The sequence below is a fragment of the Aureococcus anophagefferens genome (genome assembly GCF_000186865.1).
Source record: "Aureococcus anophagefferens unplaced genomic scaffold AURANscaffold_3, whole genome shotgun sequence".
NCBI lineage: Eukaryota > Pelagophyceae > Pelagomonadales > Pelagomonadaceae > Aureococcus > Aureococcus anophagefferens.
Window position 1 is genome coordinate 1083152 of NW_008705563.1, and position 8499 is coordinate 1091650.

The following is an 8499-nucleotide window of genomic DNA, read 5'->3' on the forward strand; positions in this document are numbered from 1 at the left end:
GCGCCGTCGCCGGAGCCGACGGCGCCGCCCGCGCCGACGGCGGCGCCGACGGCCGAGCCGACGACGGCGATCCCGACGTACGCGCCGTCCAAGGCCCCGACGCTCGCGCCCCTCCCCGCGCCGACGGCGAAGCCCACGACGGAACCCACGGCGTCCCTCAAGCCCTCGATCGCGCCCGTCGCCGCTCCGACGGCCGAGGGCGGCGCGTGCGTCGACGACGCGTCGTGGCGCCAGTTCTCGCGCGGCCGCGTCAAGGACGACCGCGACTGCGCCTGGCTCGACGGCCGCGACTCGAAGAAGCGCTGCGACCGCTACAAGGACGAGGCCGGCGTCAAGGCGCGCGACGCGTGCTGCGTCTGCGACCAGTACTACGCGCCCGCGCCGACGCCCGCGCCGACGCCGCTCGGCTTCTGCGCCGACGACGACGACTGGCTCCACAAGGGCAAGCGCGGCCGCGGCTGCGAGTGGCTCGCGAACAAGGGCGCCTCGAAGTCCCGCTGCGACCGCTACAAGGACAAGGGCGGCGTCCGCGCGTCCCAGGCGTGCGGCTGCGTCTGCTCCGAGTACAACTGAAGGCCCATTTCCCCTCCCTTTTTTTGCCTAACCTTTTTTGCTTACCGCCACGCCTTCGACTTGGGCTCGTGCGCGGGGACGGCCCAAGTCTTCGCGGACGACGCCGCGCTGGGCCACCCGTCGAGGTCGAGCGCGCGGCGCCGGTCCGAGCCCTGGGAGTTGACCGGCGATGTCGCGCAGCGCGCGAGGTGGTCCGCGAGCTGGGAGAAGCGCGCGGCGTTGGCCGCGTCGTCGTCCGGCGGCGCGGCTTGCGCGGGCGCGGGCGTCGCGAGCGCCGCGGGCGGCGGCGGCGCGGACGCCGCCGCGAGGACCGCGGCGAAGTCGACGGCGGACGCCGCGAAGGTCCGGAGGTGGTCCTCGGCGGCGCCCAGAGCGGCGCGGGGCATGCGGCCGTCCAACGTCTCGTCGGCGGTGGCGTCCGCGGCGACGGCCGCGGCCAGGAGCGCCGCGCCCCGCGCGGCGTCGAGGTGGCGCAGCACGCGCCGCGTCCGCTCGCCGACGCGCGGGTCCGCGTCCTCGCCGTCGCCGTCCGACGCCGCGTCGAGGCGCCGCCGCAGCTCGTCGCGCTCGGCCTCGGCCGCGGCGGCCGCGTCGCGCGCGACGGCGAGCTCGACCTCGCGCGCTTCGAGCACGCGCCGCAGGTCCTCCAAGGCGCTCCGCGACTCCCGCGCGGACTTGAGCGCCGTCCGCTGCGCGGCGACGAGCTCGCGGTGCGCGGCGCCGTCGTCGTCCCAGGGCTGGGGCGGCGCCGGCGCCGGCGTCCGCGGCGCCGCGGCGCGCCGCGCGGACGACGCCGTGTGGCCGAGCTCGCGGCCCCGGGACGGCGCGCGCTCGTCCGCGGACCAGCCCCGCGCCGTGCCGTTCGGCTGCGGCCGCCGCGTCGACCGGACCGTCGCCGGCGCCAGGTCCTCGTCCTCCGCGGCCCAGCCGCCGCGCGGCCGCCGCGCGGACCGCGGCGCCGCCGCGGGCTCCCCGTCGTCCCGGCCGTTCCGCGCGGACCGCGCGGGCTCCGGCGCCGGCGACGCGCGCGTCGCCTCCGTCGCGAGGCCGCCGGCGCGCATGCCGGAGCCGCGCGCGGGCCAGGGCGTCGCGGCCGGCGCGGCGGCCGCGGCCTGGCCGAGCTGGCGCCGCCGCCGCGCGTCGGCTCGCGCGATCTCGAGCCACTGCTCCCAGCGCTCCGCGCCGATCTCCGCGCGCGCGGCCCGCAGCACGTCGAGCTCGCCGGCGTCGAGCGGCGCGGCGCCGCGCGTGACGTTGCGCACGAGGAGGCCGAGCATGGTGGCGTCCGGTAGCGGCGGCACGGGCCGGCTCAGGACCGTGGATGCGCTCATGGCGAACGGAGCCGATTGTTTTGCGGCGCTTGCTCTACTACTAGCCCGTTTGATCGAGCTCACGGCACCACCATGCTGCCGATGGCCAACAGCCTTTGCGCAATTGCGAGATGCAATTTGCGGGCTGCCAAAAGCGGGTGCTTGAACCTTTTGGGTAAACACTGCAGTGTACACGAGGTCAAGGAGCGCGCTTTCGACGACGACGATGGCCGCCGTGGGCGCACGAAGCATGACGCTGCGCCTCGCCACCCTCGCCCTCCTCGTCCAAAACACCGTGGGCGACGACCCGTCGTGCGTCGACACGGCCCTGGACCCGCACGACGGCGAGGACCCGCCGGCGGGCTTCGTGTCCTGCGCCGACGAGCGCACGCGGGAGCACTGCGCCTGGCAGGCGGACCCGACGGACTGGGCGGAGCGGAAATGCCGCGCGACCTGCGGGGGCTGCATCCAGGACGACTGCGCGCCGCGGTGCATGAAGTCGCCCATGGGCTGGAACGACGCGCGCCGCCACTGCGCGGACGCGTACGACGGCGCGACGCTCGTCTCCGTGCGCGACGCGGCGACGAACGACTGGCTCAAGGCCAACGGCCCCTTCGACGACCACAATTTGTGCGCCTGGACGGGCTTCAACGACAAGGCCGACGAGGGCGCCTGGGCCTGGAAGAACGGCGACGCGCCGGCGACGTTCGAGGACTGGCACTCGGGCGAGCCGAACGACGGCTTCGGCTCCGAGGACTGCATGGCCGTCTGCGCGAACGAGCGCCACGGCTGGCACGACTTCGTCTGCAGCGCGCCCTGGCCCTTCTGCTGCGAGCCGCCGGCGGACTGCGGGTCCGCGGACGCGGCGCCGGAGGCGCCGGGCGGCGACGCGCCGCCCGAGTTCTGCGCGACCTTCGGGTTCAGCCCCGCGGCCTACACGCCGGCGCGCCGCGCGTCCCAAGCGCTCACGTGCGAGCAGGCGAGCGCCGGCATGGCCGTCGAGTGGGCGCGCTGCTGCTGCGGCCACGCGAAGAGCTGCTGCCCCGACGGCGACGAGCCGGGCTGCCTCGGCGGCGACGACGACGACGACGGCTACACGACGTGGCGCGGCGACGGCCAGGGCCGCCGGTCCGGCGACGACGCGGACCGACCGCCGCCGCTGGGCGGCATGATCATGGTCTTCCTGCTCTCGGCCTTTGCGCTCTTCGCGCTCGCGCTCCTGCGCCGCAAGTACAAGGAGCGGCGCCACGACCCGACGCGGGACGTCCTCGGCGACCGCTTCGCGCCCGTGGCCCGCGACGAGGCCACGGGGCTCGAGCTCGAGATCGCCGACGGCGTCGAGATGATGTGAGTGTGCGAAGGTTAAGGTCGAGCGATGGTGGGGCGGCCGCCCGCCCTAGGGCGCGACGAGCTGGCGGTCCGGGACGAGGGACTCGACGAAGTGGGCGATGAAGGTCGGCGCGTCGACGTCGAGCAGCACCGTCGCCTTCTTCTTGACGCCCAACGAGACGCCCGTGCGGTCGTCCGCGGCGCCGCCCTTGGCCAGGTTCCGGCGGTCCACGAGCGAGTGGCCGTTCGACGGGCCGAGCTTGTCCGCGACGACGACGTCGATGGTGAGCTTCTGGATGGACGTGTACATCTCCGGCCAGAGCAGGTAGGCCACGGGGTGGACGTCGTGGAGCGCGCCGTGGTCGCCGCAGAACTTGAGCACGCGGCAGTAGTTCCGCGCGTAGGTCGCCCAGGCCTTGGAGAGCAGCTGCTCCGCGCCGCCGACCTCGCCGACCTCGGCCATCGTGCTCTGGGCCACCATGGCCGCCATGGTCACGTCCAGCGGCGCGAGCACGAGCTTGTCGCCGTCGACCGTCGAGAACGCGTCGACGACGACCTTCGCGGCGCGCGAGTCGTGCGCGAAGTTCGCCTCCGCCAGCGGGGACACGTTGCCCGGGTAGTAGACGGCGCCGCCCATGACCACGACCCGCCCCACGAGGCTCGGCAGGTTCGGCTCGATGAGCGTCGCCAAGGCCAAATTCGTCAGCGGGCTGAAGACCAGCACGTCGACGCCCGGCCGCTCCCGCGCCGTCCGCGCGATGAACTCCGCCGCGCTCAGCGCCGCGGGCTCGTCGGCGAGCGAGCAGGAGGAGTCCGGCGACTCGAACTCGTCCTCGACGTCGCCGAAGCCGTCGAAGCCGTGGATGTACGCGCCGTCGTCCTTCGGCGGCTCCGACTCGCCCAGCGGGAAGGCGGAGCCGACGTAGACGGGCACGCAGGCGCCCGCGGCCCGCAGCAGCCGCCGCGCGTTGCGCGCCGTCTGCCGCACGTCGCCGTGGCAGCCGAAGGACGCGGCGATGCCCAGGATCTCCAGCTCGTCGTGGCGCACGGCCAGCAGCGTCGCCGCGGCGTCGTCGATGCCCACGTCGGCGACGATGATCACCGGGATGCGCTTCTTCGGCTCCGCGGCCGCAATGGCGGCCGCGAGTAGCGGCCAATAGAGGCAGCCCTTCATGACAATCCGAGCTCTTTGCGTACTGCTACTCAACCGAGCGGCACCATTGGGTGAATGAAACCTCATTGAACGCCTCGACTCGCCTGCAAAAGAGCCGGGCTCTCTTGTCCAATCCTGGTGCAACAATTCGACCGCCAACTGGGTCGTGCATTCGCGAGCGGAGAACACAGGTCGGCCGCTTCGCATCTCGTGCCGTTCGCGGTGGCGCGCGAGCGCGGCGCGCCCGAGGCCATGGATCCGTACGGCCAGCAGAATCCCTACGGGGCGCCGCAGCACAACCCCTACGCGCAGCCGCAGCAGCCGAACCCCTACGCGCAGCAGCCGAACCCCTACGGCGCGCCGCCGCCGCCGAACCCCTACGCGCAGCAGCCGAACCCCTACGGCGCGCCGCCGCAGCATCCCTACGGCGCGCCGCCGCCGCCGCAGCCGTTCGGCGGCCAGCCGCCGTTCCAGCCGGGCATGGCGCCGCAGCACCCCTACGCGCCGCCACCGAACCCCTACGCGACGCCGCAGCAGTCGCCCTACGGCGGCGCCCCGCCGGCCTTCTTCCCCGGGGGCGTCGCGCCGCCGCGGCCGCTCTACGCGCCGCCGGGCGCGATGCCGCCGCGGCCGGGCCTCGCGCCGCCGCGGCCGGGCCTCATGCAGCCGCCCTACGCGCCGCAGCTCGTGCCGGCGCCGCCGTCGCCCTACGGGGCCGCCCCGCCCTTCTTCCCCGGCGCCGCGGCGCCGCCGCCGCCGGCCGTCGTAAATCCGTACGCGGACGTCGGCAAGGCGTGGTCCGACCTCGCCGCCTACCAGGACGACCAGGCGACGCTCTGCCCGGGGCGCTCCAACTGCGGCGCGACGGTCTGCGCCTTCGACGACGGCAAGGAGCTCGTCTGGATCGGCCGCGCGGACGGCCGGTTACGGGCTTTGACGACGGATTCGCTGCGGACAGGGCAGCACAAGAGAGCGAAATTCCCAACTTCAAAGGCTCCGATCTCGGCCATTTTCCACTCGTTTCGGCTGATTTTTGGACGAGCGATCATCTCTCGGAACGGTCTCGAAGCGTGGATGTGTTTTTCGTTACGCGCGCGCGCGGAACACTCACGTTGAAGCGACGTTGAATCACTCTTGTGCTGCCCAGGTTGCGGACGTACTGCGCGTGCGTCGCGCACCCCGACGACGCGGCCGTGAAGGCGCTCGCGCCGCTGGACCGCGCCGTCGCGACGGCGTCGGCCAAGTGGGTGCGGCTCCACAGCAAGGGCGGCGTGCTGAAGCTCGAGAAGCCCGCGGCGTTTATATCCGGCGCCAAGGACGACCCGGGGCCGCTCCGGTGCCTCGCGGCCGCGGACGCGACGGTCGCCGTCGGCGGCGCCTTCGGGGCCGTGGCGATCCTGGACGCGGCGCGGGGCTACGACGCGACGCGGCGCTACCACGACGTCGGCGGGTCGACGGGCGCGCTGGCGAGCGGCTCCGGCGCGGCGTTCGGAGGCGCGCACCGGTCCGTCTTTTTGGCTGGTGGTGGTGATGGTGTCCTACGAGTCCTCGACGCGCGCACGAAGGGCGTCGTCGCGACGATGGAGGGCCCGGGCGGCGCCTGCGGCGCGCTCTTCGACGTGAGGTCCGCGGGGAGCACGGCCGTCGCTCTGAGCGTCGGCGGCGCCGGCGGGCCGGAGGGCTTGAAGGCGCTCGACGCCGCGCGGGAGGAGGTGGCGCTGGCCTGGGGCAAGCACGGCGTCGCGGCGCCCTACGACCCCCAGCTGAGCTGCGCGCGGCCGCGCTACGAGCTCCTGGTCAAGGCCTGGGATTTGCGGCTCGGCCACGGCCGGCAGCCGCTGCTGTGCTCGCGGCTCGACGGCGCGCCCTGCGCGCTCGCCCTGGCGCGGCGGTCCGTCGTCGACACGGAGGAGCTGGTGCTGGCCGGGTCGAAGCGGCCGAGCCTGGTCGCGTGCGACGGCCGGGGCGACGCGTCGGACGCGCGCCACCTCGGCCTCGCGTTCCCGGAGCACGGCCGCGCGCCGCTGACGGCGCTGGCCGCGTCGCCGAGCGGCGAACTGCTCTGCGTCTGCGACGCCGCGGGCGGCACGAAATTATTGAGCCTGTCGGAGGCCGCGCGGGCCGGCGACGCGTCCCGCGGCGCCGACACGTCGGCCGTCGTCGTGCCGCCGCCCATGGGCCCGAGCCCCGTCAAGATCGACGCGTCGCCCGACGGGCGGTCCTTCGGCCCCAACGGGGCGTCGTCGCCCGCGGCCTGCATGCTCCTCCTGCCGACGAACGCGCACGAGAGCCTCCGGTGCCCGAAGAACGGCGACGCGTCCAAGGTCCCGAAGCCGATCCCGAACCGCGACACGATATCCGAGAAGTGGTTCGGCGAGGGGGGCGTCTTGGACCGCGCGGGCAAGCTCCACCCGCCCCAGATCATGGCCGAGGACGAGGAGCTGAGCTCGCGGACGTCGCCCTGGAACGCGGCGGCGTTCGCCGCGGCGCTCGAGCCGCGCGGCGGCGACAACTACACGCGGCGGCGCGTCAGCAAGGAGATCACGGAGTCGAAGGAGCTGCGGAAGGACGGCGCGCTGGTGGGCGTGCCGAACAAGTGGGGCTTCAAGCCCAACGGGCTGCTCTACGACGACGAGGCCGCCAAGGTCTGCTTCGACGTCGTCGACCCGCGCGTCGTGCGGTCGAAGAAGGAGCTCCAGGCCCAGGAGCGCCTGGCGGCGGCGGCGGAGCGCGGCGCCGACGTGCCCCACAAGTACGCGAAGCACGTCATCGACGTGAGCCGGCGGGGCGTCGACGGCTTCGACTTTAGCCGCTACAACCGGACGCCGTTCGGCGGTTTAGAGAACGCGCTCGGCGACGCGCGCTTCACGAACGCGGCCCTCCTGCTGCTCTACTTCCTGCCGGAGCTGCGCCAGCTCGTGCTCGCGGACCAGTACGAGCCGACGGCGAAGAACGTGCTGCCGTCCGCGCCGCCGGCCGCGAATTTCGTGCTCGAGCTCAGCTTTTTATTCCAGGTCCTCGACCTCGCGCCGCGGCAGCCGGCGCACAAGCGCGCCTGCCACAGCGCCAACGCCCTGTCGGCGCTGACTTTGGTGCCCGACGCCGTGGCGCTCGGGCTCGTGCAGAAGGCGGGCGCGGCCGCGGAGGCGCCCGCGGGCGAGCGGAAGCGGCGCCCGCTCGCGCGCAAGGCGTTGGTGTTTCACCGCTTCGCCCTCGAGCAGCTCGCGGCGCACCTCGCGGACGGCGCGCGCGTGCAGCGGCTCCTCGGGTTCACGTCGGCGACGGAGAACGCGTTCCTCGACGACGTCGGCGAGGGCCGGACGCGGACGACCTGTGCGCTGACGACGGACCTCTTGCTCGACCGGCCGTTCCACCACGCGCCGACGCCGGCGCTCGCGCGCGGCGGCGACGGTCGCGTCGCCGCCGACGACGACGTCCAGGAGCCCTGGCGCTTCTGCGACGCGCTGCGCGCGTCGCTCGTCCGCGAGACGCGCGCGCGCGCGTGGCGCGAATCCACCAAACGCTACGAGCCCATCGCGCAGCGGCGCACGCCGCGGCCGGATCTGCCGGAGCTCCTGGCCTTCCACTGCGTCGCCGACGCCGACGACGCGACGACGGACGGCGCCTGGGCGAGCGACGGCGGGCCGTGGGTCGCGGCGGCGTTCGATCTTGAAGTCGACGGCGCGGGCCGGTGCCGCGTCTTCGAGGGCGCCGCGGGCTGCGGCGACGCGGAACTAGATGCGGCGACGGTCGACGCCGCGACCTACGAGCTCGTGGGCGTGCTGAGCCACGTCGACCGCGGCGGCGACGCTTTACAGACCGACGCGGACGCGACGGTCGGCGAGATGGAGGCGCTCGAGGGCGTCGTCGCGCACGCGCGGGCCGCGGCGTCCTACTTCACGCGCGCGGCGGAGGAGCAGGCCAAGCCCGCGAGCTTCGCGGCGAAGCTGGCCATCGAGCGCGACCGCCAGTCGTCGCCGTCGCGGCGGGACCGGCCCAAGTCCGTGCTCTCGCCCGACGAGCGCGACCGCCACGAGCTCCGGCGGTCGCGGTCGCCGCCGCGGTCCGCGGCGGCGCCGGCCTGGGTCTTCGTCAACGACTTTTTGTTGGAGACGTCGACGCTGGACGACGCGC